The sequence below is a fragment of the Lygodium microphyllum genome, chromosome 11 (genome assembly GCF_053477565.2).
Source record: "Lygodium microphyllum isolate KBCC chromosome 11, Lygodium_microphyllum_v1.1.10, whole genome shotgun sequence".
Taxonomy (NCBI): domain Eukaryota; kingdom Viridiplantae; phylum Streptophyta; class Polypodiopsida; order Schizaeales; family Lygodiaceae; genus Lygodium; species Lygodium microphyllum.
The window spans coordinates 61,095,582-61,116,199 of NC_141145.1; positions in this window are offsets into that span (position 1 = coordinate 61,095,582).

Below are 20,618 nucleotides of genomic sequence, written 5' to 3' on the forward strand. Positions count from 1 at the left end.
TGTCAGTCTACTGAAAGCTTATGTTCCTAACCCAGACCATGTACTTAACAACCAACAAATTGTGATGCCAAGTCAAGAAATTCTCAAACTTCAACTAGAAAAGGTACTTGACATACAGGAGAAGACTCTAAGAAGAAAAACCCTTAGATAGAGAGTATCTCATCTAGTGGAAAGACTACCCTGAAGAGGATACCACCTGGGTTGACTAGAAGTTACTATGTAACCAATACTCCCAGTTTCATTCAAGATGAGGACATCTCAATTCCTTTAAGGGGAAGAGGATGTGATATTCTAATTTTATTTTTAATCTTCCCAACTTTGTGCAAATTAGACTTAAAGTATTCTAGATCATTAAATAGAGAAAGTCTTGAGCAAAATGGATCAAGGTTCATAACACGACACTTTCCCAGGTTGATAGGGGCTATAGCCATCCTTCACGAAAGTTACCACGTGAATGCGAGTCATGGGCCATAAGTCAAAATTGATCAAACACATTTAAAACTTAGCAAAGAAAACAAGTCTCAAAGATTTCAGCTTTCTCTTAAAAAGGCTTAGGAATAAAAAGAAGAAGAGGAGGTCTAGGAAAATGACGACAACAGGCTACCCCCTTTTTTTAATTAAAAAATAGTGCACAATGATACCAATTTTGGAGTCCTTGTTTGTTGAGGAAAAAGCTTGAATTGTCCTCCTCTCATATCATAACAGTTAACTCCAGCAATCTCCCCCTCTTCTTAGTTCATCTCGAGAGGCTTAGATTGAAGCAAGATCATTCGAGAGCTAGGCGAATCAGTCATGGAATCTTTGCTAGCCTCTATGGACCTCAAAGATCAAATCACCAGCATCAGATTGCATCTTCAAAGCTTCTAGATTGTTGATTTGCCAAGATACCCTCCATAAAGAGCTCCTCTTCTTGGCCACAACCCTTTTTCTTCAATTTAGTTATAGATACAAGGCACGCGGAGCCGTTGGGGGGCAGCCTGAGAAACAGAGGAGAGGCCCTTCTCAGAAGTATAGAGCAAGAGGGAGTGAGGCAAGAGAAGCGTGAGGATGGGAGTTCTCATCATGAAGACAAGGAGGATACTCCGCGAGCTCTTGGAAATCGAATCCTCCATCCCTTCTACCCTACTTTCCTGTGGAACCAAGACTCTTCCCAAATTTTCCTAAATTCCTAGTAATCGCCAACCCCCATCAATTTGATTCCCATCAATCCAATTGTGATGACCCCAAGCTCTTTGCCAAAAATCCCCCATATGATCTCGCGATTAAAGCTGCCAATGACGCTACAGATACAATCATTGATGAGTACTAGGATTACAAACAAAGTTGCGAATACCATCAACCAAGCACTCACCATGAATCCCTAGGTAATAAAGGCAACTAAGTAGACCATCATTCCATGAATTGGTAACAAAAGCTGCATTCATAAAATAGGATTTTATTCATTTCTTGCATATAATCTTTTAGAGGAATTATAACAAAAAATTCCAAGGGATAACTTGGGTTCGTACAAGATGAATCTAAGCAAGTACAAGGAAGGTACTATGTCCCTAAAAGACTTAATATTTTTTATTTGTATTGATCTAACGAAACCTCATATGGATAATCACACAAACAAATTCTCTGTACATAAAAGACCATGTGATGGAATTGTCGAAAGAATGTTTTTTGTAATTAAACTAACCAAGATTTTTTTAATTGCAGGCAACGATCCACAAAAATCCAAGGGATTTATTCCCAGGAATAGAATTGTTGTTTAGTCCAGACTAGATTTCAAGGAAGGGAAAAATCCAAGAAGACTATTGGAAGGTATTGCCACATACACTAAGTTTTGCCTTGATATTATTATTTTGGGAAAGAAAATATTTGTCTTTGAAATAAATTTTAAAAAAATTATAATGCATTCGAATTAAGATGTTTGTGATTGTAAGCTAGGTACTAAATCTTTATAAAAATCATCAGGCTAAAAGATGGATGACCGAGTATAGACTGCCACGACTGAGGCAGTACTCCAGTGAGCACAGAACACCGACTGAGGTAGTGTTCTTGATGGTGCTAGACCTCCCTAAGGCCAACGTGAAGAAAGCTTACTCCAAGGGGTTTTTGATTTTGTTTCACGGTGTTAGTGAATATAGTCCAATCATGACGCGAAATGCCTTGTCATAGGGAATTCCAGTTGGCAAAGGAGATGAAGATACCAGGGGGCTTTGGTTGTAAATTCCTTAGCTCTTACAAATTGCCAAGTAACCTTCAAAGTTATTTTTCTTAAAGGAACCTATTGAGAAGAGATTACTTTACTCAGTTTTTTTGTCGTGAATTAATGGCATGTAACGATTTTTTATCAGGAGATAATTCAAAGAAGCTATTTTTATATGTTGAAACCTAAGGTGGTAGGTAATTAGGAAATTAAAAATACTCTCTCTCGGGAAGCGGGAGGATGGACACCCGACGGATCCAAGCCTATGGCTGAGTGGTCTGTTGGGAAGCCAAAAGCTTTCCTAAGAAGGAATAAAAATCACATTTTTGATGGATCATTAGAGATAATAAAGCCTAACTCGCATCACTTTGAAACCATGGGCAAAAGGGATCAAAGTACCATACTTCCCTTCATTTTTCATTCTCTTTGAACCTAGCGCAATGCAAGCCCGTTTTAGTTAGATATTTCTATAAGGGATGGAGTCTCAAACCACTGACACTAGCCAGCTATTGGTAGTTGATTTGACAAAAAAAACTCAGGTTGACACGTCGAGTGATTCTCGTGGGAATGATCAAAACTTCCACTATAGGATAGACTCAAGCGAGCCTAGTTAGCAAACTCTGAGGCTTTTCATCAAGATCTCAGACGACACTTTCTAGAACCTCTTGATGGGCTACTAAGAGCGTACCACCAAGGAAAGCTCGGGCGAGCATGTTACAAGAGGGGTATTAGCATCAGTTGACCGCCCCATACACCCATTCCAAAATAGTGTTGCAGAGCACATGAATAGGACTATTAAAAAAAGAATCCATTCTATACTTAGTCAAGCAAGCTTACAACATCATTTTTGGTAGGTAGTTACTATTTGCATAGATGTGATGAATAGATCACCATGCACTACTCTCGGCAGCAGAGTTGCAATGGAAATATGGTTTGGTAAACCTCTCTTGTATGAACATTTTTGAGTCTTTCGATGCAAGGCTTTTTGCCATATTTTCAAAGACAAGTGCAATAAGCTGGATTGAAAGTCCATCAAACACTTTTTTCTTAGATATGGGGATCTAGATGAGATGGGCTATCGTCTTTGTAATGCATAGGCTCACAAGGTTATTTGCATCCATGATGCTATCTTTAATAAGCAAATGATCCATATGAGACCAGAGCAGGTGAATAAACACGTAGGGTGATCATTTAGGAGGAGCCTGTTATTACAATACAACTAGCCTCAGTGAGATAGCCTCTTGTAATAGTTGATGATGATATAGTAACCCAAAGTCCACTTATTGTGTAGGATCATGATATTGGATAGAGAGGATAAGCCGTATAGGCCCGTAGGAACTAGTGTTGAGATGCTCCACTAGAGCTTCACATCCTCCTGATTGCTATGAGTTTTATATGGATTATGTCATGGCGTCAGACTTTGCTAAGACACTTGATGAGAAGGCTATACACACAGATGATTCTCATTCTTGGGAGGAGGCTATACAATTTGAGTTTGATTCATTGTAAAACAACCATACATGGGACTTAAATTCCTTGCTTGATGGAAAGCGTACATTGCTATGCAAGTGAATATACAAGCTGAAGAGTATTCTTAGTTGCCCTAAGCTAGTATATAAGGTTTGATTGGTTGCTAAGGGTTTTAAGTAGGAAAATGGAGTTGATTTTGATGAGATCTTATCTCAATGGTCAAGTTGATGATTTGATGTTGGCCTTGCTTGCTCACTTGGATTTGGATATTTATCAAATGGATGTTAATATTTTTGACTTGTATAAGGATATTTATATAGTAGCCTAAGTGATTTATGAAAAAAGGTAGGAAACGCCTATTGCGTAAGTTAAAGAAGAGCCTTTATGGGCTTAAGTAGGCACCTTGGTGAATGGTACCATAAGTTTGATACTTTTATGCATTCACAATGATATCTCCATAGTGATATGGATTCTCGGGGAAGTTACTGTATGTATATCTTCTACGTCACGTGCGTTTAAGGCCTATTTATAAATATCATTATCTGTGAATTTTTCTTGAATAAAGCATAACTCTTTTCTATTCAATTTGTAAATAACCTCTTTTATTACACCCTTACGTATGTAAAAAATGTATAAAAATGGTATTTTAAAAATATCTTATTTTGAACCCATGTGATGCACACATATATTCATGAGTAACTTACCCTAGTATGGATTTGTGTTTATACACAAAGCATGCCGGTGGTGGGGGTGTATTATTGGGAGGGGGCATGTGGAAGAGGTGTGGTGGTGCAGGGAATCTGCTACAGCAAACTAGTTGAGTTGGCATGGAGGGGTGGTAGGTTGGTGGCCTTCCCCTTGTTGACGTCATCGTGAACTCCTCCTTCCTCGCCCCGTCATCTCCTTCTTTCCTCCCCCGACGTCAGCTACTGTGCCATCTCCTCCTTCACGTCATTGGCAATGACTTCCTCTCATCCTTTTCCCCATGTCATCGTGCCGTCTTCCTTCTCTTCTCCCCCTGCCATCTGTCGGCGATGAAATGGGGGGAAGATTTAAAATTTTTCCATTTCTTTTAATTAAGATAGGTGGGGTGGTTCCTACACGAAGGAATACTACAAGAAGCTTGGGATAATCAACACTTCACTCACTATATGGTAAGAAGTTTGCATATGTATGTCTATTTGTTGTTTAACTCATATAAGGCTTTTAATTGACTTTCTTTATTTTTTAACTATGCAACATATTTTATACAACCATGCTCCATATTTTATCAAGAAATATGGATATCTATCTATCTAGTCAATCCAAGGTATTAAAAAATCACATTATCACAAGTAAGAACAAAATACTTTAGACACACAAGACATAGAGGTGGAAGATACAAAGCAAACAGTTTAATAGAGGTCTTTTAATGGTTCTACAAATAAATTTGGAACAATTCAAGCTCAAAGACACAATCGCATCATGTAATACATCATCTTTGGCAAGGACTATACAAAGTGTCACCCAAAGAAGAAAAGAAGGATATTTAAACTCTTGTGCAAAGTAAAGATTTTTAGAATGGTTACAAACTAGACAAAGAGATGGAAAAAGATAGGTTTCAAGAAACCCTTGACATCTTTTAGTCTAACTCTTTTTTGTAGAAGAGTCTTTCATTTCAAGCAATTCACTAGGTCCTCTAAAGGAATCTTTTGTTTCATCCCCACTCAATGAAACCTCTACATTTCAGGAACTCTTGTTTCCTATAGCCTGGAAGGAGCTTCAAACTCTTCACATCTCCTACATGGGAGAGCAAATAAGAGCCAAGAGCTCCAAAGTATCCTACCCTAGATCCACTATATTGAGGCATGGAGCCAAAAACTCTTACAGCTTCTTCCTTCTTTGCCAAAATTATCTTCTTTGAACCTTTATTGAAAACTTGGGATCCAATCACCTTGGAGATAGCTTTCAAAGCCATCATTGTGGCAAACTTGGAGAACTTGATAACCTACTATGATAAATTGCAACTATTTTATTATTTAAGCTTCCAATATGATGACCAAGGCCTTGATTTTTCCAAGCTTCAATGGCCTTGAGCACTTGGCTTTTCTCAGAAAGTTGTCTATATTTTCAATTTTTATATGCACAATAAACCACAATAGTGTAAGATGTCAATAGATAAATATCCAATAATATTTATCTATAATATATAATATGCTCTAATATAAACTACAATGGATATCTTGGAATTATCTCCCATACCTTAGGGTTTTCATCTTCTTCAAGAAGACTATCATCATAAAGATTTATTGAACTTTTTGGTTTCTCCTCTAATGGAGACTTCAAATTCTCTTCATAACCCATGCTATCAATACTAAGTCTCCTGTTGAATTTGTAAGAACTCTTCCTTTGTAGGTATTTCCCCCTTTTCATATTCCACAATTTGATTAATACATGAATACAAGGCTACAAAGCTATCTTGAAAATTTTGTCCCTTAACATCAAGACTTGCTACCAATTGCTATTCATAACCTATAAAATTCTTATCATTTTGACCCCATGTTGCAAGGACTGCCAACAAGCAATAATCTTCTCAGAGATAAAAAAAGGTGTTGAATATCATTTAGCAATACATATCTCTTTTTGTTGATGAGGTAATTGGAAAATGTTGTGACATATTCAAGATGACCTGTTTCAATCTTTGCACTCAACTCTATCTCCTTTCCTTCCACTTTTGTAATGTTTTCACTTTTAAACAAAGCAACATCAAATCCTTGCACTAATTGGTTCTCAATATCCTCCTGAAATATTTTTCCCTTCTCTTCAACCTCTTTATATTTTCTTGCAATATCCTCTATCTTCTTCTCTTGTATTGTATTTGAAGAACAATTATCCATATATTGAAGATATACAAGAAATCAAACATCCTTCTATACAAGAAGACATTGATGCTGATTCTAATGAAAAGGGAAATTTGCTTCCCACTTCTTGAATTCCTCATCAATAAGGCTAAACCTTGTTTGCAAAGTTGTTCTAGTAGCATTGGTAGCATCCATTACATCACTGTAATGGACAAATCCCTCAATCTCTCGGCCTTCCACATATCTATAATAAAACTCCCTATACAATCCTTCAGTTTGGCTTTAAGATCCTTCAAGAGCTCTTACAAATCAAAGGAAACATAGAGCATATCTCTAATGTAAATAAATCTAGATGGATTTCTAGTTGCATGGAGGAAAATCAAAGAGCTTTTCATCATAGTTATTCTTCAGATCCTCTTCCTCCATTTTGTCTAAAGAAATCTTCATTTTAGTCATCATGATTACTCACAAATCCAAATCCTGAAAACAACAAGACAAACTTAAGGATACAATATAACAATCCAAATTTGTTCACATCCCAAAAATTTGTCTAAGCTAATGTACATAGAACATCAAAACCACATCATTTTATAAATGTACAAGATCAAAACAAGATTGCTAGAAAAATTTTGTCCCTTCATGCAATTTCTGGCTTTTTTGATATTTTGTGAAGAAGTTACTTTTGGCTTTGAAATTTATCCTTTTGATGTATGACATGCTCACTAAGGAAACTTGAGCAAGGCTTCAATGTTATCATCCTCCTCTTAGACCCAACAAACACAAAACAATGGGCCACAATGATACTTTACTTCATTTATATTGCATTTCTAAATCTGTATATTATATTTCACATTTAAAAATGCTTACATAACATTTCAAACATCTTAAATTGGAGAAAACACAATAGCAGTGGCTTATGAAACGTGAATTGACTCTTTGGGTAGTAGAGCATGCATGCAATTTCGCATTTCATCGGTCAAGTATTATTCTACATGGAGGACTTATGAAACGTGACAAAGATCCAAAACCCTTGGCAAGTTGATAATATTGCATTTCATAGATCAATCAATCACTTTAGAGAAAAAATTGAAAATTTAATAATATTTAATGCCTCAAAATAGCTTATTCAACCTTTTTTTAAGGATTTGCAAAAAAAAGTGACAAATAAAAGTTTGTTACTAGAGAATTGTATTACTTCTTGAGAATACATGGGTTTTGTTAGGAATACACATACTTTGGACTTCGATGCACTAGGGATATGGTTTTGGAAGAGAAAACAAAATGCGTGGAAGAAAAATTTTCATAAACCCGACCCTTAGTTCTTGTATATATATGACACCATGTGTTTGTTTAGAAAAGTACCATGCTCTCATTCAAAAAATTTGTATTTAAAGTGGAAAATAAGAGGCTAAATTTTCTCTTTTACACTCGAAAAGAGGTGCCATAAAAGCCCCATCATGTCCAAAAACATCGTGACACGTGGCATAAGTTTCGAGACAATGGTCTATATGCCACACGTGCCAAGTTAACTACACATTATAACAGCCACACATGTAAACAAAGGTCCTTTTAAACCCAATTTTTGAATGACAAAAGTGTTTTTTCAAAGACAAAGCTCTTTTGCCACTCTGGAACACCAACACAAGAGGCGACTTCATCACTACTCAAAATTATTCAACAAATCACCACATATGGTAAGATTTCATTACCCAACATACATGCTAAAGCCTCAAAAACTAATTGTTTTGAGAAATATGAGTTATTAGGAATCTTGCCAAATGTTCTCCAAAAAAGCATGACAAACGAAATGTGGTTAGTCATGGATCTCACCCATGGAGAGTAGCTAGCTCACGTTTCATACATCGTGAGGAGTCCAAATTTTCTCAAAATAAGGTATAGATCAATAGAGCTAGAGGATTGTAGGAGACCTAGGGTCATGATTTTTGCCTCCACTGTTGATGATAGCCATCATGAGTGCATCAGCTATATTGGTAATGACATTATTCAATTTGAGGTTTAGATATTGATGTTGACATTCAAATTAAAAGTCCCACAAGCTTTGATTCAAATAGTATTGATGTCAATATTCAAATAGATCTTTTCTCAAGGGTTGATCTCATTGAGAATAAGATTTAAGATCTAGCTAGAGTCTTTTGTATCAAATTTTTTGGTGATTGAATGTACATATTCAATATAAATAGGTTTAGATAAAATTTATACAAAAAAAAGTGATGTATGAAATGTGAAAATGTATATGTCTCCCTTGTCTAGAAGATCCTGTTCACATTTCATACATCATGGGGCTGCATTGTTCTAATAGAAATTCGAGTTGGAATGATAACACAAATTTGATGAATTATTGAAATTGGATTTTATCATTTGATAAAATAACTATCTGAATAGTGTGGGATTGGACTATATGAATAGTGTTTGTTTACCACTATGTGATTGCAAATGACATTACATTAGAGATTTGGAGATATGTCCTAATTTGAGAGATTTTTTGTTTTATCTAGAGATTTTAGATGGTTAGAACTAAGGCCACTGCAAGGAAGTAGAAAGTTGATCCTGGAGGCCTTGCTTCAAAGATCCATTAGCCCTCCAAGCAGTCCAAATTTACAAGGAAATCAAAGCCAAAGAGAAAAATTTCACTGCATGTTAGATGCCTAAAGGAGATTAAAAGTGCAATGGAGGCTCTGGATAATGCAATTCCAAAACTGCATTTTCAAAGGCTTGTCAGAAAGATTTATGACAAGCATAGTCTTGATAGTTTTAGATGGACAAGGTCAGCTTTCACTTGCATTCAAGAGGTTGCAGAAGACTTTTTGATTGAGTTTTTTCAAGATTCATATATCTATGCTACTCATGCACATATGCTTACACTTATGGACAAAGACATGATAATTCTTAGGAGGTTGAGATACAGGTTTTCGAAAGTCCTTGAAAAAATGCTCCTTTCCGATGTCAAGGCTTTCAATATTTCAAATGTGGCCTCTATATAGAAAAAAGAAAGGTGATCCAGGTCCTAAGGTTGAAGATGTCACCCATGAAAAGGACACAAGACTATATGAGAAAGAGGAAAATGCCACACAGATAAATGGAGGAAGTATAAAAGGAAGAAGGAAGAAGAAAAGGAAGCAGAGAATCTTCCATCTTTTGAAGAAGAGCTATCTACCCTTCTTGAAAGGGTTGACCCTAAGGGCTTCAGTGTTTGTTAATTTTTAACTAGTGATCTTAGCAAAAGATCTGATATGGTATTTTTTGACTCTAACTATGTTCAAGTCCTCAAGAATAAAACGAGAGAAGTAAATGAATCTATTCTTCTTGCTGGGATGAAGTATAATATACCAAAATTTGTTTTTACTCACTATACTTTTCTAGCACTAGGATTTCATGTTGATGCTGCTTACTATCTCCATTCCTTTGCTATGTGTGTAATGCATGAGCTCCCCTTTGATATACAAAAAAAAAATTGAGGTTCTTGATCCATCTATCTCATACTATATGAGGAGGAGTGAGCTTGATGCAAGTGCATTTGATAATTGGTTCAACCCAATTGACTTTGAAATTTGGAGGTTCTTTCAATTGTAAAAGTAAGTAATTTGATATTTTGTTAGATTTTATGGGATTTTATTTTCCTAGATTATTAAAATATTATTATTTTTAATTCTCATTGGAGCCTAATTGGAATAGACTGTATGGAGAGGCAATATTTCCTCATTAATTCTATGAAAGGAAGCCATGTAAATGCCAAGCATGTGAGTTATATAATCTAGGGTCTCCTTGATATTTTGATCTTTTTTTGCAATTAATCTAAATTTTAGTATCTTTTTGGTACAAAGTTGTAAAAATATTGATTGAGGTGCTAGAGAAAAAGCCTCCCATATCTTCTGATTTACTTGCAATAATGCAATATAGACAAGTTGCGGTAAGGTCTTGATTTGAATGGTTGGAACATAATAAGAAAATTTATTCTATAAACTAACATAAATAAGTTTCATAGTTTTACTTTATATTGTTGATTACAGTGTCCTCATTAGGATGACAATCACTCTTGTGTGGCTAGAGAGTAATTCCAAATGCCTGAAGATTGGTTAAGCTTATTTATCTCAATGATGATAAACTTCGGTAATGTGAAATATATTAAACTTTAATATAGATATTTGTTGCAAAATAGCCCACTGATGATAATAATATAGTCCATTGTAAAAAATGACAATGAACTAATTTTTTTTAAATTTACAAATATATGATAGTTTACAAGGGATTGTTATACAAGTGAGCATGTTTGGTATATAAGAGCAAAGATCATGAATTACATAATGGTCAATTGTATACAACCAGCAAGATTGGACAATAGTGGGGGCTTGGACTTTAAAGGAGAGGAGATGCATGTAACTACAACATGTGAAGTTATGCCTTCAACACCCAAGGTGACCAAAGCATCAAAGAAAGGCAAAATGACTCCTAAAAATGATTTCCTTTCTCCTAAGAAAATTTCTCAAAAAAAGAAGTAGCTTTGCCTTATTGCTTGTAAGCCCTTGTGTGTCTAAGTTATGGAGATGGCTGACAAAAATTTGTCACAAAATTTATACATGTATTTTATATTGATAGTAAAGAGATATTTTTTTCAATATCCTTGCATTATATATTCTTCTCTCCTCATTGACATCTGCAAAAAAAAACATGTTACAAAGATTTATTAATCAGAAAGTGGAATCAGGTATACACCTAAGTGGATACAATATGATATAAAAACTTACTCATTTGTTAGTAAGTTGGAATATAAATGAGCATGGTAGTTTAATATCTTCATTCTATAAATCCATCCTCACTTGATGTAGCGTACATGATGATCTAACCTTTAGGATTGCAATAATGTCCTCATTGAACCAAACATCAAGATCCACTATAGAATCTTTGCTAAAATTATCAAGATTTTGGTCTAAAGCAACCAGACTACCACTAACATAATGCCATCTACTATAATAAAAGCTAAGAATGACATTTTGAGTAGTAATCATATATTTAACAGCTATAGAGTCTTGATCTATCTTACATATAATTTTTCCTTCTCTCCTAGTGTCCCATCCCTCATCAACAAATTGTATGACATGATCATATGTTAGTTTCTTAGTATAACATTTGATCTTCTTATCTCAGTATTAGAAAAGAAGTCAACAAATATATTAATAGACATGAAAAAGTAACTTTGCTTAGACTACTTGAGATATTAGGTTTTAATGCTCTCTGTATCTCAAAAAATATTTTGCATCTATAGCCCTTACTAGTAGCTGGTGTGGACTTGGCAAAGGCCACTCAAAGCTTGAAAAACCAGGCAAACAAAGGGGGATATTGATTCCCATTGGCAGCATTGGGATGGGGATAATATAAGAATGGTCATATAAGAATATTCCATTCTTTGCAAGCGCTATCTTCTTTTTATCTTTGTATATTTTTTCTCCAATTGAACCATGCATCACATCAATAACATTAACAATAGGCTTGACCATTTGCATTCCTCAAGATTAGAGAGATAGACATTTACAAGACAAATGAACAAATCTTATAATGAAAAACCTTAAACCAATTTCAAGAAAGAAAAGACTTTAAGAATCAAATCCTTACAAATTGGTCTATGCATTGGAAGATTTGAAGTTTCAAGTTCCAAATATAGCTCTCTATACCATAAAGGCATGTTACACTAGTACCTCTTTTATGCTATTCTTATTTACTCCAAGATTGAAATCTCAAATTCTACCTTTCCAAGCAGATATGAGTGAGCTCTCACATCTTCACCTTTCAAATTCTACCTTTCCAAGCAGATATGAGTGAGCTCTCACATCTTCGCCTTTTCCTATGTTTTTCATGTTTCATGGTGATCCAGCTGCCTTTGCTAATGATTGTAGGAATTCATCTTTCATCTTTTTGGAATGAGGTAAATGCTGATATGGATGTGATTTGGGACCTTGGACGCCTTGTTGAAGGACAAATTTTTGTATCCATGGTGTGGAGAGAGAGAGAGAGAGAGAGAGAGAGAGAGAGAGAGAGAGAGAGAGAGAGAGAGAGAGAGAGAGAGAGAGAGAGAGAGAGAGAGAGAGGACTAGGCTACCACAAAGGAGGAAAAAACACGAGATGGATAAAAGAAAGGAGGGAAAAAAATTAATGCCAAGATTTATACTAATTTGAATTTAAATTAAACATTTCATTATCATTAATTCATATATATCATTAATTAAAAGTGGCCGAGATTATATATCATTAATGCAAAGAATATCATAATCATGAATGTAAGAGACTAAAAATAGATATTGATAATACAAAATCTTTATATATATATATATATATATATATAAATAATAAAATAGTATTTTTAAAATAAAAGTTCTATTATAGAGGCTTTGCTCCTATTGGTCTAAAGCGCTCTCTCTCTATCTCCTCAAAGGTATTTTCGAGACTTCAAAATTCCCCTAACATTTGTAATAATATATACAAATTAGTTAGAAAACCTATTTCATAGATTGACATATTGATATTTGTGCTTGTTGTTACATGTATAGGTTAAAAATTTGTTGACAAACTAGTTTGATACCAGCCTTGTAGGAAAAACCTTGTGGTTATCCACACATTTCTCATATTTTAAATGAAAACATTTAGATGAGATGCTATCAAATGTGAGCAAGCAAAAAAATAAGTAGAAGTCATAATAACTTGAAACATGAGCACTTTTATGATGTTATTAAGGCCATCTTTGTGAAAATTGAAAATCATCCTTTAAAAAAGTAGTCTTTTGATCAAACTAAGCATTTGAGGGAGATATGCATCCCTTAGTAATTCACTATATGTATACCCTCTATATCACATGAGTTCAAGGCCTATTCATAAATATCCTTATTTGTGATTTTTCCCTTGATAAAACATAACCCTTTTCTATTCAATCTATAAGTAACCCCTTTATGTGGGACCCTTTTATATGTAAAAATGGTATTTTAAAAATGACTTATGTTGAACCCATGTGATACATACATATTATTATGACTGACCTCCTTGGGTATGCATCACTAGTCCTACATTTTATATGTAAGTCACTTTTCAAAAATACATATTTGACATAAGGTCATACAATTCCATTAAGATAGTTGCATATAAAAACAAATTGCTAGCTTTTTCAATAGCTTTAAAAAAAAACATTAATGAATGTTCTTTCAATTATATTCTATGCGTTTTTAAAAAATCTAGTTTTTTTTTTTTTTGCATAGTGAGGTTCTAGTTGAAGCTTGCATAAAATATTTTGTTCTACCATTTATATCTTGTTGAAACACGTGGGCATACTACAAACTTTTAAGGACATTAATTCGAAGCTCAAGTACGTGTTTTGTGACGTTTCGCAGCTAATTCGTATAAAGCCATTAACTTACATCACATTTTGGCATCTAATACACATAGGATTTTGTGGGCTCAATCACCTCTTGATTTTAGAAAGAAATTTTTCACGAGAGACTCCCAATGTTAATAACATGAGCCTCCTGAAGTTTGTGAAATCAAAGGGCATGAAAAGAAGCATCTAATCTCCTCCATCCTCACATATTGAGAGTACCTCCACATATTTTAATATGCATTCAAAGTAAATATTACCTTACTCCATAACTTAAACACAATCATATATTCTCAAAATCAAGTATAAAAAGCTAAGTAGTTAAAGGCCTCCCTCCAAGCAAACTTGAGATGTGATATCATCATTTCCTTTTGGAAGGCTTTGGACCTATAACATCTTTCACATCCACACAATGTTTATCAAACCTTATTTCACTCTAGGAAAAATATATAGAGCCTATATATAAGAAGCCACATACATCTTAGATACATCCTTGGATTTAGGCAAAAGATATAGAAGCTACATATTTAAGGACCCCATATATAATTGGGAACATACTTTAAATCAATTTACACATATAAAATATGTTTGAAATTAGTGGTGAATCAAACATAAGTTTTCTTAAATTTATTAAAGTATATCCAACATTCTTTGGAAGTTTCTTAAAAAGTGTAGTAGAATTTTAAAGCCTAATTTTCATATTTGGAAGAAGCAACCAAATTAGTTAATATAAGCATTACAATCATCCCTAGTCCATTCCTATTTCATAAGTATGCTACAAGAGAGGGGCCACGCGCACACGCGCGCGCGCGCGCGCGCACACACACACACACACACACACACACACACACACACACACACACACACACACACACACAGAGTAAATGGAATTATATATTAATGTCCAAAAAAGGCAAAAATGACCTATGAGAACATGATGTACAATCATCTATATAGTGTTAAGAAGAATAAATGTAAATATAAACGAACAATAGAAGAGAAAGAGATGGACAGAGAGGGGAGGAGGGGGTTATTCATAAATATATAAGTGTGTTCAATAGAAAAGACTTTAAAATCCATTTTTAAAACCTATTTTTACGCATAGAAGGGTTATCATTTAATAGGGATATGTACAATTTAAATAGGAAAAGGGAGTGTTGTATTCATTGTAAATTTATAGATAAGGGGTTTTAAAATCAAGCCTCGAATGAACTTGATATTGAGGGTCTACATATAGTGAACACATACACAAACACTGATGCTAGGAGGCATATTCCACGGTGGATTTCGTGAGACCACGGTGGATTCCGTGAGGTTTTATGGTGGATTTCGTAAAACTATATTTATTTTTCGGGGCTCGTACACAAGGTGGATTCCTTGTGTGAGAAGTTGATAGGGATGCCTCTCCTTTTCGGGTGCCATGTTAATTTAATGTGCACGTGGGTGACTCACAGTGGGTGATTTCACAAAATACATATTTAAATTAATGGATGCTTATGAGTTTAGAGTGCACTCGTATTAAATTAAGGTTAGGACAAAGTTTCAACTTATTTATTTATTTTGTAGCTGAAGGCTGCTAGGTATTCACTTTTGTCTGTTTAATTTTATTATTTTCTAACAATTGTAATGCTTCAGTTGATGTGTAGAGCAGGCAACGGTGGCATTGGAAAGCACTGGGCGATAGTTTGTATTCAAATTACCTAGAAGAAATTATCATTTTTGATGGGTGCGTGTCTTATCATTAAAGACATGGCACTAATATTTATTTAAACGTGCTTATTTATGGAAGCGCTTAATAAATATTTATTATTTTGTATGCGCATGGGTGCAAGGTTTAGATATTTCATAATTGGACATTGTATTTGGGCATAGCTCGACTCTTGGGCGGCCCAACCGCTTTATTCTTTATTTGCACAAAAGCAAACACAAAAGCGAAAGCATGCTTATTTGTAAAATTGGGCTATTTTTGAGTTTTGAGATGAATAAATTTATAAATACATGCTTTGTGGAGCGTTCACACAGGGCATGGGGGAGATTGTATCCAATTGGTATTTTTGTCTCATGTCGTGCAAGTCTATTCTCTTGATTTTTGAGCTTAAAGTAGAGTTCTTTGTTCTTGGGGACCTTCAGGCGCTTGCTACATACACATCCAGTATCCAATTTGTGCATCAATGGTATCAGAGCGAAGCTGAGATCAAGGGCTTTCAATCACTTACCATCTCCCGCGAAGGCAAAGCTCCTGGAATGAATAGGCTCTATAGTCAATTTCACGACAATCTGTCAATACCAGCGTGTTCTTGGCAATGAAGAACCCCTTGCTGTGCTGTTGGATTATGAAGGACCTCTTTTAGGATGTGGAGGACCATCTCCCAAGCTCCTTTGCAAAGTAGTCTTGTTGATAGAGAACCAGTTGATTATGTTTGGGTTTATAAGATTAATAAAGCTTAAGAAATAACTTAAGCTCCAAAGTTTAAGAATCGGCAGCGACAGGATGAATTGATTAGCATCGACATCGCCAAAAAGCTACCGCCGTCCTGTTGTAGGTCAAAATGATTAGTCAAGTTTTTTTAAAATAAAGCTTAAAGGATTATAAGCCTTACTAAGGCTAAAGATTCAATCTCCAATCTCTTCCATAGTGGGAGTTTGCCCCTACTTAATCTCGAACCAGTTTTCAACCTCCCTACAAGCCTCTGTTCACACCCCTGCTGCGAGAGAGAGAATTTTCATCAAACAGGTTGCTATACACAGTCTACACAGGCAAATTATTCGTTGAAGAAGGATTTCATCAATTTCCATACCGCAAAAAAGAGAAAGATCACAAAAAAAATCCATTAAAAAAAAGAAACAAGCCTTGTAAACCCGACTTTGAGCTATACTCATCTCGCTAACAAGATTTCAAGTATGTGAGGTTGTTTGAAATTTTGCAGGATGACCGATCAAAATATGGAAGATTTTACGGCCGAAGGTGACTTATCGAAACCAACGATGGAGCAAAAAATGGACTTAATTGTAATGCATCTTCAAGAGGAACAAAGAGCACGTCAAACTTTGCAAGCTCAACTGGCCACTCTTCAACGATCTACTGTCGAACAAGATGGACCGCAACCCAAATATGTTATACGACATATGATCAATGTGACACTTGAAGCACAATCTATCTAGAAAGAAGCCAAGATAAGTAAAATAAATTTCAAATTTCGTACTTTTAATGGATTATATGACAGTAAGACAGTTCTCGCTTTTATCAGTCAGTTTGATGATTACTTCCATGAAGAATAGTATGTCAAAAAAAACAAACTCAAGTGTGTCACTAACCATTTAGTGGACAGAGCATCATTATGGTGGATTGCTGTCTGCAAAAGTATTGATTGTCCTACTACTTGGGAGGCTTTCCAAAAGAAATTTTTGCAAAATTTTCTTCCACCTCAATTCCACGAAAAAGCAATAAAACAGTGGGATCTTCTGCAACAAAGAGATCATGAGCTTATTTCACAATATACCGAGAGTTTTTGGAATGCCTTATTGCAACTTCAAATGCTCAAAGATGTACCTGAGGAAATCCATAAGCACATGTTTATGTCTGGTTTGCTTGGTCACTTCTATGCAGAGGTGAACATGTTCAAGCCAAGGACTCTCGAGGATGCGATTTCTTTTGCCCGTGATGCTGAAGACAAAATTCGAGGATGAGAGAAGCGGCCACAACAATTCCCAACTAACAATAACTTCGGTATAAAGAATTCAATTCTAACTTTCAAAGATTCAATCAAAATTGCTTTGTCCCATCTTCTCTTCGTAAATCGTGGATATGATACCCCGCTTTACAAACAAACACAAATCCAAATCCTAAGCCATCTTTCTAGCCAAATTCCAACATACCTAAACTCCCAGTCATTACCAATAATGTTTCCAAAGCCAAGCCCATAGTCTGTTACTACAAGTGCCATCAACCTGAATATCTAGCGATGAATTGTCAATCCTCCAAAAAGCCAACTGTTCACATCAACTACGTGGGAGCGATTGAAGATGACGACCATGAAGAAATGCGAGGTTTCACAGAAAGACGATGACGATATCAGTACTACTTCAGATACTTTACCAGGTATGCCAAATCCTCATTCTTTATTAATGATGAAACGTCTTGTGCATGGTAGAGAAAAGATTGTTTTACATAATGATGGGAGCACACACGACTTTATTTCTGAAAAATTGGTCAAAGAATTGAATTTACATACTATTTCAACTCATTATCACATCAAGGTTGCATTCTTAGGTACTAGATACAATGGAACACAAGAAGTGCATGACTTAGAAATTAAAATTGACGAATATGTTGAGTGCAAAAATTTCTTAGTTGTGCCTTTACATTCTTAGGTACTAGATACAATGGAACACAAGAAGTGCATGATTTAGAAATTAAAATTGACGATTATGTTGAGTGCAAAAATTTCTTAGTTGTGCCTTTACAATCTAGTAACATTATCTTAGGAATGCCTTGGCGTCATAAATATAATCTTGATATAGATTATTCCATGCATTCAATGAAGATTCATTCTAATGGAAAACAAATCACATTACATGGTACGCACACTTTTGATAATTTTCCATAGTCACACACATGCTAAATGCACGTTAAGAAAACGTAGCAAATCCTATTTAGTATGGGTGAATAAAATTGAAGCTAAGAAAAATCAGATGCATCCTAGGCACGCACAATTTCTTTCACAATTTAAAGATTGTTTTACTGCTGACTTACCACCTATACGTCCTGAAGATCATAAAATATACTTAATACCAGATTCTCAACCACAATGTAAAGCGCCTTATCGACATAACAAAATTGAATAGAAAGAAATTCAAACCCAAGTTGAAGAATTGTTAACCCGAGGACTCATTAGGCCCAGTAGTTCTCCTTTTGGTGTACCTGCCCTATTAGTCAAGAAGAAAAATAATACCTATAGGATGTGCATTGATTATCGTGCCCTAAATAAGATCACTGTCAAGAATATATATATCACTGTCAAGAAAAATAATACCTATAGGATGTGCATTGATTATCGTGCCCTAAATAAGATCACTGTCAAGAATATATATTCGATCCTTAGGATAGACAACCTCATGGATAAGCTACAAGGGGCCACATATATTTAGTAAAATAGATCTTAAATCAGGATACCATCAAGTACGATTGGACATACTTTATATTTTCAAAACTGCATTTAGAACTCAATTTGGACATTATGAATTCCTTGTTATGCCTTTTGGTCTAACTAATGCACCAGCCACATTCAATCGTATGATGAATCACATATTTTTGAAGCATTAGCATTGTGTAATTGTTTTCTTTGATGACATATTGGTTTTTAGTAAGAATGAGAACGAGCATTATGAACATTTATCCTTGGTTTTCAAATTATTGAAAGAGAATCAACTATATGTGAATCCTGAAAATAATGAATTTTTTAAAACCCACATTGAATACTTAGGATATATTGTTTCATCTAACAGCATTAAAGTTGATCCTAAAAAGATAGAAGAAATTTTGAATTGGCAGATACCTAAAAATGTGCATGAATTACGTTCTTTCTTAGGTGTAGCTAGCTTTTACAGAAAATCTGTGAGAAATTTTTCATTGCTTGCATTGCCTTTGACAAAATTATTAAAGAAAGGTATTATGTATCGTTGGTTTGATAATTAGCAAAAGTCTTTTAATTTACTGAAACATGCCTTAACACATGTCCTTGTATTGCAACTACTTGACTTTAATAGACCATTCTTCTTAGTAGTCACTGACGCTAGTGGATTTGGAATAGGAGCTGTCCTTATGCAAGATTCACATTCCATAGCTTACTCTAGTAGCAAACTTAAACCATCTAAACTCAAGTATTCTACCTATGATAAGGAATTGCTAGCAATAGTACAAGCTTTACGTCAATGGAAACACTATTTAATGGGCTCTGAATTCATGATCAAAATTGACCAACAAAGTATCAAACATCTCCTTAGTCAACCACAAATCTCTAACCATTATATTAAATGGGATGCTTTTATTCAAAATTTTCATCCATTTATCCAATATCAACCTAGAAAAGAGAATGCTGTTGTTGATGCCTTGAGTAGAAGACCGACTATCCATAATATCTCTGTGATATCTTTTGATTCCCTTATCCCTATAAAAGATACCTATGATCAAGACCCCAGTTTTCAAGCTGATTGGAATAAAATAGTTACAAATAACTGGATTCCAATAGATTCATTGTCTTATTCTGATGGATTTATGTTTTATGAGAAAAGACTGTGTGTAACTATTCCATTTTGATAAATTGTGTTGCATGAAATTCATTGTCCTCCATACCAAGGCCATAGAGGCATTATTTCTACTTTACATACATTGGTTGAAGATTTTTACTAGCCATAGATGGAATATGATGTTTTTAACTTTGTATCTGAATGTTTAATTTATCAAAGAGTTAAGCAATACCATGGTAAGCAATATGGTTTATTAATGCCTTTACCAATTCCAAAACGACCATGGAAACATATTTCAATGGATTTTATTACTGGTTTGTCTAACACCCAAGCTAATCACGATATGATTTGGACTATTGTAGATTGATTTAGTAAACACGCATATTTCATTCCATGCAAGAAAACATTAACTTCATCTCAAGCTGCACAATTGTTTTTGAAGACTGTTTTCACTAACCATGGTTTGCCAAAAGTTATTATTTCTGATCGTGAT